The sequence below is a fragment of the Tinamus guttatus genome, unplaced genomic scaffold (assembly GCF_059628265.1).
Source record: "Tinamus guttatus ecotype Peru unplaced genomic scaffold, ASM5962826v1 Tinamus_guttatus_pri_ptg000109l, whole genome shotgun sequence".
Taxonomy (NCBI): Eukaryota; Metazoa; Chordata; class Aves; order Tinamiformes; family Tinamidae; genus Tinamus; species Tinamus guttatus.
Genome location: NW_028288643.1, coordinates 1,549,584 through 1,568,780, shown reverse-complemented (window position 1 = coordinate 1,568,780; position 19,197 = coordinate 1,549,584).

Sequence of the window (19,197 nt, the reverse complement as noted above, 5' to 3'; positions counted from 1 at the left end):
ATACAATTAACAGAATCCCTAGCTGCCCTCTTAAGAGATTTGCGTGTGATTTATACAAATACACAGATTAAGCAACTAAATCAACTTAATTTCTTCCTCTATTTTGCTGTCTTACTCCTGGCTCCTAATTCATACCTTACATGGTAAGAATTCAGGTATAATAACATAATTTTGCTGTAAGCAAGCAAAGTAAAGCCAGAGCACAGTATAGTTTAATTTTAAAATTAACCATTAGAGGAGAGAGAGAAAATGGCAGGTTACTTTTAGTAAGGTCCATCTCATTTCCATTATCTTCAAGATGATGAGTGAGTATGGGAACCCCAAAAGAGTAAAAAAGACACTGAATTCTAACAACAAATGTACCTTTTGTCTAGGTGCTATTATCCCAATATATACAAACCACTGAGAAACTGGAGCCTGCACATTCTTTCGTGATGTACATCCAGACAATATATGTATACAAAGTAATGAGAGTTACATGATGAAGAACCCCCAAATTATGATTGTGTGAGTAGCAGCTACTTTATACCAGTTCCACTTGCAGACTGAGCCTGTGAATTTCTTTCCTATTTAATAAGAAAATTGCCTATTTGCTGATAAGCTTTTGAGCAACCTCAAATTTTGTAATTTAAATACACGATTTAGAATGTCTGCTTGTATCACAGTTATTGAAAACAATATTTAGTGAATGAGATATTAATTACTTCATTTCATATGCATTCAAATACTTGAGAAGATGATATTACACTGTTTATAAACAACACAGACTCTGTCAGAATAAACAGTTTCAAGGACCAGCTGTAGAGCTCTTTTTTATTCAAAACGTTTGTTGTATTATTACTAGTTGAGCTCATTTTCTCCAGCCGATATTATAATGAATTGTATTTAAAACATCTATTTCAATGTTACCTAATGGGATCTAAACGTTGTAACCTCTATACTGATTACGACATTGTCTGTGAAATGGAATATCTGTTCTTGTTCTTGAATAAAACAACTTTCTTCACTGTTTCATACCTTCCCTGAATCTTATCTCAGCTCCGTAATACGCCTGTGCCTATGCTTGTATATTCTATGCACCAGTTAGAGAATCCAAAGGCAGTGGCAGAAATTCAACACACCCCCGCCCCGACACAGCTGAACAACATCAGCAAGGTCGTGCTGACAAACCTCTATTACCTAGTTAGATCTCCTTGCAACGCCCTGCTGGGGTCATCCAGAAGAAAGCTTTTAATAAGCTGGGTTAAACTCTGTCCTTGTATCCCAGAGTTTGTGGAAGATGCACACAACGCAGTTCTGTCTTTTTCCCCACCACCACAAGGATGAAACTGCTGCCCCCGAGTTATATGGAATGAGCTATGTCTTAAGAGACTGAAAGAACAGAAAGGATGGGAACAACCACTGCAAACAGTATTGTGCATCCTGGTGTGACGTTGCTGCAAACTCGAGTAGTGTGTCTCTGACACTGCTGAAAAGTGAACAGTGTTCTTAATATAGAAGTTCCTCAGAGAAATCTTTTAACTGGAACATAATCATATCAGTAATGTCTCCTCCGTCTCCCCAGTTAAACCAGAGGGAAAACGATTAGTGAAGATGCAAGATTTTCAAGTGCTCTAATTTTTCCAAGGTCATTTTAGGAGATTGAAAGAATTAAGCAGTACATAGTGACATGCTGAGTGACATACTGCTTGATTACGTTTTTAACACCTCATCAGTGTTCCTCAGTGACTTGCATTTTTTACCACCCAATCTTTTTGAAACTGTAGTTTCCATTATTTTGCTTTCCATATTTCATTTGACATTTTGTTTCACTATATTGAAATTCAGTCAGAGGCAAAGAATAGGAAACGTGAATTAAAAAACATTCCTGATAATCATGAAGACATGGTCTTCATTCCCTCCCATATATTGATGCAAAATAGGGCAGAGAGTTGGTGAGAAAAAAACGTGGTTAGCAATATCTACTTTTTTTCTTCCCATACTCATAATGCTTTTCACAGCTGAGAGTGATGAATTACTATCAACACAAGACAGCTTTTTTGATGTGTCCTCTTGTACATGAAAAACTGGGCTGAGACCACCTGAACTTATTTCTCTTGAGATTTTGAACAAGTATAAAAAATGGTTTTGTTTTGGACTTGGTAGGCCTCAGAAATGAAAATGCCAGTATGTCGAGGGCAACACATCAATCTAATTTGCTACCTGGTTCCCAATTCTATTCTTTCCCCACTGAAATTGCCGCACAATATGTGATACCACATCAGCCATATTGCACTATTAAGCTGTAGCTCCTTTTTTAGGAAGTGAATGTTTTATCTTTTTGAAACAAGCTTCAATTGCAAAGGCTGTAGGTGCAAAGAACTATTGAAATATTCATTTATTAATTTTCGAGTCATTTGTTGAACCTATTTAATTAAAGGAGAGTCACTTAATGGGAAAAAGTTATAGTTAAATCACCTGATGCCAAAAAAGAACATTTGATTCTTTGTGTTAAAGAACAATGTGCTTTATTACAGGAACATTATGCGTTGTTATTTTCCTGTATAAAGTAATAATCTGAATAAATGAAAAAAAAGTTATTGATTTATTTAAAGTAGTTTAGAGACAAAAAGTTTAGGAAGCTGAGTTTATGTGGAAATACTGTTTCTTTTTCTTACTTTCATCCAACTGAATAGCAAGAACAATTTTTCATGTCTTCTGATTATTAAACAGACATACTGGAAATGGCATTTTCCAGAGCACAAAGAGTTTCTTTAAAATAATAATTTGTAGCCTGCTGAAAGGTCTATCCTGTGTAGGGGTTCTTTGGGTAGAAATTTCAGGTGTATAGATAGACAGACAGACAGACAGACAGATTCTTATGCATATTTTTTTAATTCTTCGAGAATTGGTAAAAGTCTAGACTTCCTTTTTTAAACATGTTTTTAAAAGTCATCTTTATTTGAGTGCATGATTGTATGCATCGTCAGTTAAGTTAACGGAGTATCAATATATGTCGATGTGAATTTCCTTTGTCTTCAGTTTCTTATACTCCAGAGAGAGTACACTGCTGTACTCCCAGTCTTTAACGATTAAGAAAAATAAAAATATTTCAAAGGCACAGTATTTATGCTTCTTTGTGTGTACACACGTGCAGGGTAAGATATATACTCCTATTAAGAATGTTAATATAGATTTTCACGTGAATTACTGTTAATTAATTCAGCTTCAATGAAATATATGAAGTTAAACTAAGTTACCCCAAGTCAAGCATTGCACTACAATATTTATAAAATGTTATACAGCAAGACTACAGATTATAATAATTTCTTTATGTCATAACTAGTTGTCAGAGAGTCCTTGAGTTCTTAGTTATTCAAAAATATTAGAATTATCTTCAGTGATTAGAATTATCTTCAAGAACAGAACAGATCACTCTGCTCCTATCAAGCCACTACGGAAACAGCGACCTCTGCTGAGGTGACTATCAGGATTTATTATCCTAAGAAATAAGTATTGACTTTAAATATTTGCATCCTGGGAAAACAGTTCTCTTATTTACTAAAGTGACCATGCATCTATCCCATATATTAAATTCAGGCCTTTGTGCAAGTACGTAACACATTAAGTAATTGCAGAAAGGATGGTACAGACTAACACCATAGCTTGAATGCTTTCTATCCATTTCTGGGGCAGGATTTCTCACAATCAGGTGAAGGCATGTGCTATACCATGTAATACAAGGCTTCTCTGAGTGTAAGATAAATGGAAACTATTATTGATTATATGAGCTATACAAGGTGCACATCTAGCTCATGTCATTTTTAGATACTTGGAATAAACATACTGGTAAATACAAACTGCTGCAAAACAAAAAAGATATTAAACACAGGCTGTTCATCACAGCATTATTTCCAGTTAATGAAGAGACAAAATTACCCTTTTGTACTTAAAGTGACAATTACAGTAATTGGACACTTAAAGAAGTTCAATCAAAGAAAATGAATTTTATTACATATGGAGGTTTTCAATGACTGTTTGAATGAATGGGCTATAGCATCAGCTTTCCTAAACGACTATAGCTATTACAAGCCATACTATACTTACAGATAGTATTCAGCTACCTAAATAGCAAAAAATTACTGTGGTAAAGGAGATTACTTATTTAGCTAGTTCATTGGTCAGTTAAGATTATATAGTCAGTAAAGGACTATAAGGAAGTCAATCACTCAAAATTCTGTGCTAAATTGAGGCTTAGGTGTAAATAAAAATTGTCTACATCAACAACTGAAATGCTGAAAAACCTTGCTCAGATGCTCCCTAACGCAAGAGAAGCTATTGCTTCACAAGAACTTCAGACTCTTCAAGATCCATAATATCCTGTGTATGTTCCCACTTTTTTATGAAAAATAAAATTTATTGAAGCTTGACTTATAATCCAAAATCATCATTAATAATCCCCCTCCCAATAAATATTAGAAGTCTAAACCTCGATGTCACCTAGAGAGGTAATCTACATCCTTGGAGAGACAGACAGGGTCCTAGAAAACTTCCCCTAGGTAACCCTGCTTGAGCAGAGGGATTGGACTATGTGATGTCTATGCCTTCCAACCTCACAGTTCTGTGTGATTCTGTGATTAATTACAGTTCTCCTTTCTACAATGGTCTTGGGAAGCTGTAATCTGTGTAATCAGCTGCCCTTAGGATCCAAAACGTAAGTGTTCCTCTGCTTGTTAGATAGACATTGTCATCACATACCCAAGAACTATGAAATTTCACACTATGCTGCTATGGCAGTAGCAGCTGCTGTCATGGCAAGATCTTTACAGAAGAGTCAAAAAATTAGTGTGTGTCACAGTAAAGTTACTTCATGTTTTTAAACAATTCGATTCTGTATCTTTCACCACCCCGGAGACAGCTAGTGCATGTGGTCTTACTACTTTATTATTATTATTATTATTATTATTAAAATCTCATTTTATGAGGCAATGAGTTACTCTTGCATTCTACTGGGATGCCACAACGTAAGTCACAGTTGAAAATATTCAAGAGCTTACACCAGATACTCAGAAACTTTCTGACTAGGACAGAATTTCAGCTCCTTTTCACAAACAAAAATCTGTGATTGAAAATAGATTACTAATCAAACAAAGCAAGCAGTTTTCTTGCTGTGAAAAAAGACACAAACAGCATATGAAAAAACCTTGATGTATGCAACCCTGACTGTTTGTTCTCAGAGTAAAACTTTGTTTGAATGAAATGGGACCTGGAGAGGGTGAAACAACATGTTTCCTTAGATGAGATTTAAAAATTCCTTTGAGAATACAGATAATCCAGTTATCTGATTTACAAGTACATTATTCATTTGATCAACTACTATATGCTTAAGGATATACATAATAAATTTATAGACAGACACACATCTTCATAGCTCACTGAATTCACATCTTTTCTTTCATATCCAATTTATGAACTGAACCTAGACATGTGCCAGAATTATTGTCTTTCTTCTTTTTGAAATGTACTGAACAGTGAAGAGTTTTATACAAATCTGACAGTCATGGTTTTGTGTCTCCTGTCATATGCCATAGAGCAAAATATAGCACAGATAAAGCTCAGTAAATAATTATAATAATTACTGTATTCACAACAGATTTCATCTAGGTCTCATTCAGCCTGCAGCATGGAAACTTCTTTCCATTGCATAGTTTATGCTCTACGTCAGTTGTTCTCAACATCCGAGGGTCATATAAAAAGCTTCCTAGAGATGCTATATTTTCTATGAAAACAAAGCTATAGTGTTTCTTGCCCTTCTGTTTGCAAAATAACCTTCCTCGTACAGTTTCGAAATTCAATAGCCCTTATTCAGATAAGAAGTCCTGTTGAAGTCAAGGGAACTAACAGCATGAACTAACTCATGAAAACGCTTATTAAAATTCCATTTAATCCATAAATGTTGATAGATATAATCTTTTGTAATTGTTCAAGGAAAGAAATCATTTTAAATTTGATTTAAAAAAATCACAGGAAATCTCTAAAAATGAAAAAACAGAAGAACCGTTTGCAGCTCCACTGAGCTTTCTCTCTCTACCGTCCGGAATGTCTCAAATTCAGATTTCTCCTGTCAGAGAGGAGGGAGGCAGCCCTACAGATGTGGGGAGAAGGTGGGGCTAAAACTGAGACATCATTTTCCTGTAACAATAAACTGTTTTAATTACTAGTATTATCTTACTAGATCTTAACTGAATCAGATATCCCCTTTTCCACCCCGTATACCCCATATACTGCAAGCTTGAATAGCAGTGCACCAGCAGCAGCTCTGTATTCCAGGGGACCCCCCATACCCTCCATCCCAGCAAACACAACCTGGATTTGCTGGGATCATGTAGATGCTACCCGTCCTCCAGTGTCAGCTGAAGCGGCCAGCAGACCCCTGCCATGCGATCACCATCTCCAGGCACATCATTTAGACACCCAGCAGAGAGAGAGAAGTTCAGTGAGGCTGTATATACTGAAAACTTGCTGTGTGCTAGCAGCAGAGACAGAATGGCTGTTATCTATCAGGACAAAAGGTAGAGTTTCAAAAAAATGTGACGTTGAAATTTTTACCACCAAATTTAGCATTTTGAGAATTTGGCTGTAACTCTATTTGCTATATATATGTATATATATTTAAATGCAGCAGCCTCAGACAACGGGTCAGATCCAATTGCCTTGGAAATCAATGAATGTCTTTCTTTTGACTTCAGCTGAATTGGAGTCAGTCCAATATCCTTTCACTCTGCCACTTCACTCTCTCCTTTCCCTCCTCCCTCTCCCCTATTTTTCTCCTTCCCCAGCTTCTCTTTTGCTCAGTTCCTCCTTCTGCTGGCAAAATGCATCCTGCTTATATAAGAGAACCAATTTATGTTCTTGGCATTTAACTATAACTGATCATTATAACACCCTACATTGGAATGGCTTTATTTTGGCCAGTTATTTTTGCCTAAGATTCTTAATTGGAAGAGAAAAAAATGAACGAGTGTTTCAAAGTACAATACAGGCATAGAATCAAATTTGAAAGAACCATACAAATATTTCATGCCATAAAGTTAATACCCAACCTCAGAAATCTGAAGCTGGTTTCTGTGGTTTGGATAGTGCACTACAGGTAATTATGTGGACAAACTCTGAGACTAAGATTACTTTAACATACTGAATGATTGAATTTATATCACATAAAACAATTTGGAAGTCATCCAAGCACTGGGCAACAAAGGACTTTTCTGGAAAATTTAACTCTGAAATGTTATGTCTTATCATTAACTGAGGAAGTTCAGATCCAGAAGAAGAAAAGTGAGAGACTAGGCAGGTTGCATCTTTCTCAGTAAAAATAAACCAATCATTCTAAAGAAAATAACTAGGATGATAAAACTCTCAGAATGTATGTCTTGGAGAGGGGGAAGCACACTCCAGTGAAACACAGAAAGAAACAAACAAAAAAACACAGTTATTTGAATTATTTCAGAACAGACTTTGCAGAACATTTTGTATAGGTAACACGTCAATTTTAAATATGAAAGCTTCAAGCTTTAAATATGAAAGCTAATTAAGTCCTTTAAGGTAAAAAGCATTATAGAATGAGAAGACGACGTGTAGTTTAGTGACTACAGGCACTACTTTTAAAAAACTTTTAAATCTGAAATAAATGATAAACTATGCTATTTACATAGCAATAAATGATATTACATTAACAAAATGATTTCACAAGCAAAAACTTTGTTTCAGGTTAGTATAAGGGCTCAGTTATCTAAATAGCTTATTTGATTTTTACATCCTTTTATTTTCTAGAAAAATGTTTTCAGGAAAGTGTGATTTTCAACCCTGAAAGACTTTGTAATTACATGATAGATGATAGTTACAATAACTGATGTCCAAAGGAATATAACTTTATTTTCTAAAGCACTTTCATTCTAACAACTTTTCATTTTATAAATAAATAAAAGCCTACTTGTATTTTTATCTCATTAAATATTCTTATGGGATATTAAATTAACAGGCAAACTGCACTTTCAGTCTACCTAAAGCCACTAGAACAAAATTGTTTGAATGAATGACTTTGGATTTATTTTGGATTAAAGTCCAATTTAAGTGCATGGAAAATTTGGCTCATTTAAACTAGTATTAGGCTCTACTTATGCATTAAGGCATAAACTCTCACCAAGATCTTTATAAAATATATGACTTACAAGTTAATATAAGGACAACATAGATTATGATAAATCATTTTTCTTTGCATAAAAAATAGTGTTTTAAGATGCAGCTCATTGACTTATTTCAACACCTGCTTCAGATTCTTTTACTGTCTAACTCATTGGGAAAAGTAAATCAATACTAAGATTGGATTATGGGTAATTTCCTTACGTTTAAAAGCTCTATGTTGCTATGAGGATAAATAATCAAGGCCAAACTCTATCCTAGGTTATAAATGCTAATTTTCATTCGCAGTTTACATTCTCGAAGTTTTAGATAAGGCTTGCAAGTTCAAATCACCAGCTTATTCAAGCACTTGGAATGTTTGAAAGTAAAAAGAAGAAAGAAAAGAACAAAATATCCTTAACCCTATTAGAACAAAGAAAACCCTGAGAAGAGTAGCGGATCATTGAATAACCCAATAATAAAAGAAGAAATGAAGGTGAATTAGAGCAAATGATAAAAGATGAGTTTCAGGAACTTTTAATAACTTAAGAAGTTGAGGCACTACACACCAATATCAGTATAAAAATACATTAAATACATGCAGAAAGTAAGAGGCAGAATATAGCACAATATAAAAATAGCAAAGAATAATTATTTTGAAACACAGACAAACAGGATGGTGATAAACACACATCTTGCTACTCCCATTTTCTTTGTTCTGTTCTGAGCCTTCCAACATCTCTTCATCATTCATTTCATAATCCAGTAATGTAAACTCTTTATAGTTTATGAGCCATGGCCATAATACATATTTCCTCTGCTAGAAAATAAACAGAAACACTTCCAACAAATTCTATAACCTCACTTGCACATACCCCCAGTTATCACTGCTCGCTTCGGGTTTCTATGACATTTTGTAAGCATCTGCTTAGCAAGATTAATACTGATCTGAATGATCTCATCTATTTTGTAATTCATAAAACACTTTAAGTGGTAGGAGACTTTAAGTTCCATTGATGATCACTTTGCTTTAATATGGACTCTGTCTACAATTCACTTAGAACAAGCACCAAGAGCATCTCTATAATAACTACACTATTGTTTTCTACTCTGTTAACATTTCAGTTTGAATTCATGTCGGTAATTTCAATTTAAATCAAAAGTAATATGTATAAAAGTAATATATATACTTAGTACAACTGGCAATATGTTCAGAGCCAGCTTAGGTGTGGCTGCATCTGTTACTAAACACAGAGTAAAATAAGAGATTGCACCTCCATGTTAATTAATGTTAGGTTGCTTCATTGTTGTAATTATCTCTCATTTTTGAATACTCCATCTAGGTTTCTTAAGGATAATGTCCAGGAGCAACTCAAGGGACTGATCACTCTAGCGACTGCTCTCAAAAGCACGATGGATGAGACCATGCAGAGCTGGCTTACCACTGTCCCACACAGTCTTACTGTTCTCTGCAGGCTTTACTTTCCCATATGCTCTCCTGCAACAAGCCCGAGTTGTCACTCCAAAAACCCCTCACATTAATCTGAAATTGTGATCTGGGGGAAAAAAAAAGATTATGTCTTTGGATCATAGGAACAATCTCTAGGTTCAGAGGAGGGTGAGAGGCACACGCTAAAGCAGTATATCTATGACCACTCGGTAGAGGCAGCTAATGCTTGACAGTATGGCTGCAAGTCAGTTTGAATATCCTTTGGCTTCAGGGACAAGGTCACTATGTGAATCACTTTCTTTGGCCTCAAAATCACATGCAACAGCTACATCTAAACTGTGCGTGTTGTCAGTGACAGAGGGCACCTCACAATGTTCAGCCTGAATGGTGCAGACCTGCTGTCTTCCATGGTATATAGGCTTACTATAGCCTGCCTACATCTTCACTGTGCATTGCAACATCGAAGACTCATGCCAGTAAAATATATGCAACATGGAAGAGTGGAAACAAGGGCCCAGAGCTAAACAGATGACAAACATACTTGAAAATACAGATATACTTCATAATGTAAATCCACATCAACTCTGTTGGCACGTTTGACCGCAAAAGAGCAGTAAAAATATTGGCTTTGTTAAGGCCTACATTCAATATTAAAACCAAAATAACCATGGAAGACTAGATTTCCTTTCTCCAGAAACCATGCAGCAGACCCAGTTGCTACAGCAACAGTTCACAGTCTTGCATCACCTTGCAGGGCATTACCTTGGACTGGGAGAAATGCTGCTCTTGAGAGTAGGAGATGCAATTCTCAGCAAAGCAACATGTCCTGGAAAGTTTTCAGGACTGCATCAATAAAACAACTTCACAACTACTCTGTGTCACTAGGCAGAATTCAACAGCCAATCCAGCTCACACAAAGTCATCTTTATTTGTGTGGTCTCTCTACAAATGAAGACAAATGCTGTCAGATGTCTCATATAGGGTCCTTATTAATTCATATGACCACATTTTATTGTGAAGTAGTAATTATTGTTTTTATGTGTAATATGTATGCTTATATTTCTCTGGGAACTGAAAGTAGAATTTAACATTATGGAATACTCAGTTTATCATATTAATTGAAATATGAAGTGCAGAGCTGTATCCATAAAATATTGTTGCTTGCAAACTTTTTCTTAGTCACAATGGAAAACCTGATTGATTACAGTTTATAATAGCAATAATCTCTTCAATATCATTCATTAGCACAGTTAACAACTAATTTGTTGGAGCTTTAACTGCCCTTGGCTTTCCCTCAAGCTGTTCACAAACTGGTCATTAACTGCTAGTTAAATTGATTTCTCAGGGCCCTTCTTATTTAAAAGAAATTTTATTTCAATTCAGCACCCAGAGAGCCTAGCCTTGATTCGGTAAGCAAAAATCATTCTCTGCCTTAGTGACAGATCTCTTCTTCCTTATTCTCCTTGGTATACCCTTTCAGCGATATATGGGCAGGTAAGTTTTGTGGCCAAGGGCTAATGAAAAAGCCAAACAGCTGCTAACCTTATTCCAAATCTTCAGGCCATAGGGGAGCCCCAAAAGGAAGAGCACTCTATTGACATCTAGTGGGAAAAGAAAAAAAAAAAAAAGAAAGAGAGACAAACAAAGAGGTCTAATGGGCAGCCTGCAGCTTATTTGTTTTGCACAAACCATTCCTTTATGTTGGGAAAATATTTCTGCTAAACCCACAGGAATAATGGCCACCTAAATATACTGAAACAGAGCAACCAGCCTAGGGTTAAAGCATGCTGGGGTAGGGTAATGAAGTTACAACTTTAAAATAAATAAATAAATAAATAAATAAAAGGAGACTTTGTATGAGAATATTTTGTAATAGATAACAAGTTTAAGAGGCATCTGTAAATTCAGAAAGAGTCTGTACAAGAATCTCTTGTGTGTTAAAGGTTGTTAGTTTTAGCACTTCCTGAATTCTTGGTAAGAATTTAAATACCAGGAATGGTTAATGAAGCTGCTAGAGCTACAAGAAGTGCAGAATAAGGTGTGTAGCTGGCAGAACGAGAAGCAGGAGGGGCTGTCACGAAGAGCAAAGTAGGTCACATCATTGTAAGGGCAGCAGCAGCTTGAATTAGGCTTTACAGCCCAGCAAGACTGGACAATCCCAACTGTGAAGTACGTGCTACTGCGGAGATGGGAAAAAAAAAAAACCTGACTTAAGAGCTGCTTCATTATAAACCAGGATCTTGAAATATTTAGGAATTAAGAGTTGTATGTTATCCTGTTTATGCACCTTCCTATGATTTTCTTTTCTCCCTTAAATAAAATACTGTGTTTTAAGCCAAACAATTTACATTTGTGACCGAGGAAAATTAAGCTACTGCACACCAGAAAATTTACTTTAATTTTTCAGGGTTTGTGCAGGAGCACCTAAAACATTATATTTGAGATTAACTCTTTTGCTTCCAAACGCACATGACTGAAGGACTACATTAATTTCAATCTCCTGTGGCCATGCTACTGAACAGAAGTTGTACCATGTCACTGCTTTATTTGCAGCTTTCTATTAAATCATCTTTCTCCCCATTCTCTGTGTTTTTTCATTCAATTTATCAGTTTTCATACACTACTAAAATATTACTTCCCTCTTCCACTGAAATTAAAACTACCACTCTACATCATGCATTATTTTTTCAAACAAACAAGTACATTCATGCTTTATGTATATCTTACTATACATAGGATTTCCTACAGACAGACACGCACACACACAAAAAATGACATTCTTTACATCCTTCTTTGAAGCCTACTTTGATGCCTGTGTGAAACAATAGAATAGTAAGGCAATGAAAAGCTCTCACTACAGCTTTAAACATTAACCAGAATTGTCTAATATTTGGGGAATCTATTTTGCAGGATCTTTATACACAGATCACACATTTTTCATAACAGGACCCCTTTGTTGTGCATTTGTGCAGCATGTGATGGAAGGAGACTCTGAGCCATGAATTTAGTCTTCTGGTGAACCTGCAAAATGGAGTCACAGAAATAACAATCAATCAAATGTTCTATACACAAGATGAGTCTCAGACAAGAAAAGCATGAGAGTGTATACCATCACTTTAAACAATAATCTTGAATTCACTCATTTCAAGAATGTAGAATAGAAATGCTCTCTTCATATAATGTTGTTGCATTTTTCTCTAATTCCATAAAATTCCCTTAAAAATATTAAAAAGAGGCATTTTATCTACTATCACTAGTATTCAGGCTTTGCAATAAACATAGTACTATGAAGATGAAATTGGCACCAAACAGATTAGTAACTAAACTAGTAAGAAAAGACAAATTGAGTATATACATATATATATATATTTATACCGTCTGCAAAAATTTCATTTAAACTTCTTCCCACTTAATGCTAAAAAAAATCAAATGTCAAGAAAAATTGCTACTACAGTAGAAGATATACTTTACAGATTGTTTATATACATGTTTGTGGGTACCTGCATGAGAACGAGAGGTACTTTCCTTTCAGAACTTTAAATTTGCATTTTCTGAGAAGGTGACTGACATACACACACACGCACAGTGGGGCTGGCAGAAGTGACTGACACGACCACCATGCATGGAAGACTTTTGTCTAAGGAGAACACGCTGATATCAGCTCTTGTATATTTGAGCTCCAATAAAAGCCATTTCAAGACTTCCAGTACTCAGCTAGCTCTGTCAAAGTCCTGTCACTTTTTCTGCAATGTAAAATTGCTCTCTCCTGTTCTGTCCTTCCAGTCAATATTCTGGTCTATATATTAGCTGTCTTTTGCTTTGACAGTTTTAGCCTCTCCCTGTCCAGCCTTCCACCTTTCTTTGTCTACTTTTTTTTTTTTTTTTATGTATCATCACAGTTAAATGAATCACTCTGTTCTGGAATCCAGCCCTGTAACTTGCTGTCCTCCAAACTTTTCATCATCTCCTCATCATGATCAGCATACTCTTCTTCATATTCTACACAATATTGCTCAATTCTATTATTATTGTTAAATTTGCTCTGATAGCTTTTCTATTATTTCCTTTGTTCCTTTCAAACAGTTTATATTGTTTGTTTTTGTAGCAATGTTTTCTGAAAACCAGAAGGAAAGATGATTTCCTCAATAAAATCATTAAAAACAGGTTTGTTTTAAAAAGAAACTGTTTAAAAACAAACTGTTTAAAAACAGTCTGATCTGTCCTAATTTCTTTTACCTACCAAAAGATAAATTTAGGCAAGTTTCCTAAGATCAAATTCCCAAAATATCATAGGCAAAATTTGCTCAGGTGCAGACACACAGGACAATGTTAAAAAAATAAACAAACATTTTCCAAACAAAATATTCCATACAAAGCATATCAGTAGCTTCAATTATATCTTTATTTACTAGTAAATTAAATATGTCCAGAACCGAAATCTGGCACAGATGGGCATTGAATGGCTTGTGTCTATACCTTTAAATTCATTTTCATCTTCCAAAACAGATGCCCGTATCCAAAATGACTACTCAGAATGATCCACGGCATGCGATAATTCCTGAATGGTGCCCAGGATCATATTGGAGAGTGCTCTTTTTCCCAGTTCGAACTGCCAAATGAAAGAAATTAGAAAATAAAGTTCAGGGCGCATATTAACATTCCCTGGAAGTGGCTAAATTACTAGTAAAAACATGGGGAGATCTCACTATATGATCCATCCAAGACATAGTCCACTGGGGGAAATAAAAAATAATAAGTGTAGGTTGTATCTTGGACAAAGATTCAAACAAGCCTTAGTTCCCTTGTCCTCTCCCTTTCTGAAGGAAATCACGTATAACCTTTCACAGAGGGGTCAGCTAGGGTTCATTCCTTAAAAAAAAAAAAAAGTTAAATAACATGTTTTATGATGTAGAATTCATTTACTAAGTCATTATGTTGGAGGGGACTCAAGCATATATTTCAGAATTATACCAAAGTTTTCAGACTATTTGGTGATGTGTTCATAAACAAACCATTAAACCAGAAAGAGAGAGAATTATTATGGGCAAAACATTTGTAGGTGGTGTGATTTCTATCATCCATCTTAAATACTGCTAAATTATGCAAGAGATACATTCCTAGTGACAGGGATCGCAATTCTGCATCCCCATTCCAGTTGCGCATAATCTACCAGATTAATGAAGTACGTTGTTTCCTGTGTGTCTCTCTGGGCCAGTGAATCTTCAGTTCCTTTCTGAATAGAAATATGATTTCAGTAACAGAGGTAGACAGTGCCCTTTTACAGCTGAAGTGAATTGCCTCAAGGTTAATGCTTTTTCAAAAAGAATGGGAAAAAAGATCTGAACTTCCTACCTTCAGGAAGAATCATGGAACTGAACTTTATCTCCCATGTCTCAATCAACACTCTGATGTCTAGACATCTGCATAAATTTGGAAACTGCTACACATTTTCTGAGTGTGGGTCTCAGGCATGTTTGAGAATGCCAATTAAAATAGCTTCCTCAGGGGACTCAGCCAAAGGAAAAATATTTTCTCAGTCCTAACTTGGTTTATCGTTAAGTATCACAAAACTTCATATAACCAAGGCAAAGGAAGACTTTGACAAAGCTAAGAGCATGTGTCTAAGTGCCTGTGGTAGTTTAGGAATAAAAATTAACCTTCACAGGAAGAATCTGCAGTTTAATGAGGGCTTTCAGAATCTCATTTTTAAGAATTTAGATCCCATCTAAAATCTATCTAAGGCCAGTGAGTCCTTTTTCTTCGATCTTTGTTCCTCATATCCTATACCTCATATCTTCTTTAAGGTAAAGATAATGCCAAATTCTTTCTTACTCAATTTATAATTTAACACCATGATTTGGTTATGATTATGTGAAACTGTAACGAGTGGCTAGAACCTCATCTAAGATTCTTCTCTATTGCAGTATTGCTATTGCTAATGATGGTGGTAATGAGAATAAACACCAAAATTTTGCTTTTCATTTCCAGTCTTTTTCAAGTTTAATTTGAACTGTTTTGGTTAACGTCTGTGATATGTTAAATTACCATATAAACATTTCAGAATATACTTTTCAAAATCATCATGAGATGTTCCTCTTCTGGAAAAGAGTTAGCTCTCTTAATTTGCTAGTTTTACTTCTAGCAAAAAGAGTTTTAAGATCCACTTTCTCTTTCCTACCATTAAAAAAATACTACTTTTCATCAGCATTTTAGGAGTCAGGTTCTTCAGGTTCCACGAGATCAAACTTCAGGTCAAGTAGAAGGCAGCATGACATAGAAGCTAAGCATCAGGCATCAAGGAAGCAATAGCCAGTTGTCAGACAGAGTCAGTCAGCATGTAGCTTGATCTAAGGACCTAAAGATTAGAAGGAGTTACACCTTAAAAAAGCACCATATTTCTAGCTAGTTTCTGTATAGTGAACCCTCTTTCCAAAGAAAACAATGATAGTATTATTAAACTGTAAGTATGTGTGTCTTATGTCTGGTCTGTCTGTCTGTCATCCTCAAAACCTTCTGAGGCCAAAGGCTAATTTCAAAAGCTTTTCACCAAAGGACAGTAATCTCTGTTACATTACAGGTTTTGCGATAAAAAGGAGCCAAGTAGATGAGAAAGCCTGTTAGCACTCCCATTCCCAAAGACCTGCAACAAGACCTCAACAGGAGATAAGACAGATATCACAGAAAATGCTCAAGAGAAACATTATTGATGCGGAAGACATTTTGACCAGCTCTTACTCTTAATTACTCCCAGGAGTTGCTCTAGTAATGCTAACAAATGTATCAAGGCTGCAGCATAGGCTTGAGACTTTGCACATAGTTATCTATGTTGTCTAATTGATTGCTTACCCTCTAGCAGGGTTTTGGACCAATCATTTCTTCAGGCATGGTTTCTTGGGTAGTACAGGCTAGGGACCATTGCTGAAAGGATGTGTGGCATACTGGGGTGGAAGAAAGCTGCAGAAATGTAAGTCAAGCAATGTCAAATCACCCACTCAGAACTTGAAAAAAAGTCTCAGCTCTACTTAGCTTTGCATTATAGATACAACCCAAAGACTGACAAGTCTCTCTTCTTGACAGACTTATGAACTTGACTCAAGAACTTTGAGGGTTTCCATAACACTTGCTGGGGAAAGAGAGCTCCCCAGCTTATTACTATAGTCACTCGTGCTTTCTTTGAAATCATGCCCAAAGCTGAGGGTTGTGACTTTCTTTTCACTCAGTGAAAATGGTTTACACCATTCAAATATTTACATGGATGGGGGAGTAACATTCCTTTCGCACAGAAGAGTCCCCTCATCAGCAGACTATGTGGTTACTACCTTTCAGCTTTTCTGCTGAAGTTGTACAACTTTGCAGAAAGGAGTGTAAGATTCACTGAAAGCAAGAACATAATTTTGTGCACTAGTGATTAAGGAGTCACCTGAAAAAAGGGAGATATGAAATATGGCACCTGTTTGAGAAAACTTTCAAGCATTTTGTTAGTGATTATTAGGTAAATTTCAAATAACTATTTTTAATGACAAAAACAGTTTAAGACTTTTCCCTTCCCAGTAAAATCTCCCAATCACTCCACAGTCGGATAAAACAGAGACAGACAGATGGTTAGCCTTTTCCCATATGGGGTATGTTTTTGAATAATTTTAGGTGAAAGAGAGAAATGAATGTGCCTCTTCCACCATCTGGGCAGCACTCTAACCACCTCATTTTAGAGAAAAAGAGAATGTTATTTCTTCCCAGTTTAATGAAAATAATGTCTGAACAATATGCGTTAGGAGACCACTTTTGTCACTATGTTAAGTTAATGGTGAAAAATATTTCCATAGCAATCATAGAAGTTTCTGGCTTTGTGTTTTGATTGAGCTCAGATACAAAATTAGCTCTGAAATGCTCAGCTGTAGTAAGACTGACAAATTCTGAGCGTGCACAGAGAAATAACTGCAAATATTTGAGAAATCCAAAGCAAAGAGGTCCTCTATAATAGAGAAGCAAAGAGTGAAAGAGGTTGAGTAGTGATTTTTTTGAATCACAGATGTTATATTGGGCACTAGGTTTTTTTCTCCTTTTCTTTCATTCCTTGGATCTGACAAATGAGATTTCAGTTTTGGCTGTTGCTGCTGGACGTTGCCAAGTGAAGACACTCATAAAGATTAATGGACTTAAGATCCATGTCTGGTACATTTTTCCTAACTTTGTCTCAAAAGGATTTTGAGAGGCACCTGTAGATCCTAAGATTTAGCTGAAGATCTATTGCAGACACCTGTGTATAATTAATGCCAGAGAGAAGCCTGAAATACCATTGTTCAGTTCATTATCTTTGAAATCTATGTAAAATGAACCATTGCATTGCAAATTACTTGGGTGGAATAAATGGGACTTCAGAAACTTTGGCACATGTATAGGATGGTATTATAGTTGTTCCCAAAAAAGACAGGATCTCAGTCCTCTAGTGAAGATCATCCTACAAAAATTGTGAGATCACACACACACAATGATACAAAGCATGATGCACAATGCACAATGATACAAAGATGCTAAAATAAGAGCTTTTCATTCCCATTTTTTTTTCTCAATTCTGTGCAGACTTAGCCTGCAACTCTAGGCAGCAGAAAGAATAATGGCTCTGTTAACATTTCAAACATGTGCAAAAATAGTCAGAGGACATTAAGAAAATAAGATATAATCAATCTCTTAATCCTGAAGTGAGACATGGTGAAAAGCATTGCAGTAGTACATAAGCATTTAGAGAGAAGCAGGTCTGGCAGACTGGAATGCATACTGAAGCATGCCAAGCAGAGACTTGTTGAAAGCCTCATCCCCCAGAAACGATCGCAAAGTGCTGAGGTGAGCTGAATGAGAAGGTTTTATGTCATTCAAGGGGAATAGCCTGATTGCTCAGCCATCCCTTACAATCTCCCACTGAAACAGGTAGAGGTGAAATGGTGTGTATCAGAAAGTCATGAAGATTGATGGCATCTGCTGCTTCCAAATGTACCTATCTGCATGCAAACCACTTGACATGTGAACTGATGGAAAACAAAGGCTGTTTGCCCAGGAAAAGTGCTTTAGCAGGCTTAATTTTCATCGCCCATTTACACAGCAGAAGCAAGATCTAATAGGTCCCAGAGAAATCAGCTGGGCCATGATAAGAATTCAAACCCACAAAACTAAACAAAAGGAGATTATTAGGTACATTGGAGTAAGCAAACAGTAAAGTCTTAAGTGATCAATACTTGACAAGAGACATGTCACAAACTTCATGTATAGGTCAGGCACACATAACGTATGTTAAATAAATCAACTGGCTCCTGGACAAGGCCCATAAAATGTCACCTTTTATCTCTCAGATGCTATTTTTCTCAGAGAGAGAGAGAAAAAAAAAAACCTCACCCTCCACACCCCCCAGAGATTTGATCGAAAAGATAGTCACTCCTGATACAAGGTTTAAGGGGAAAAACTGCAATCAAGTGGAAATTTTTGTCAGTACCTTAATCTCTGATTTGTAGAAGGTTGTGCTTTGGGATATTTGGTATGTCTGAGAATTGCCACCAAAGAGCCCTTCTGTTCTTTAATGGCTGCACTAAATCTTAACA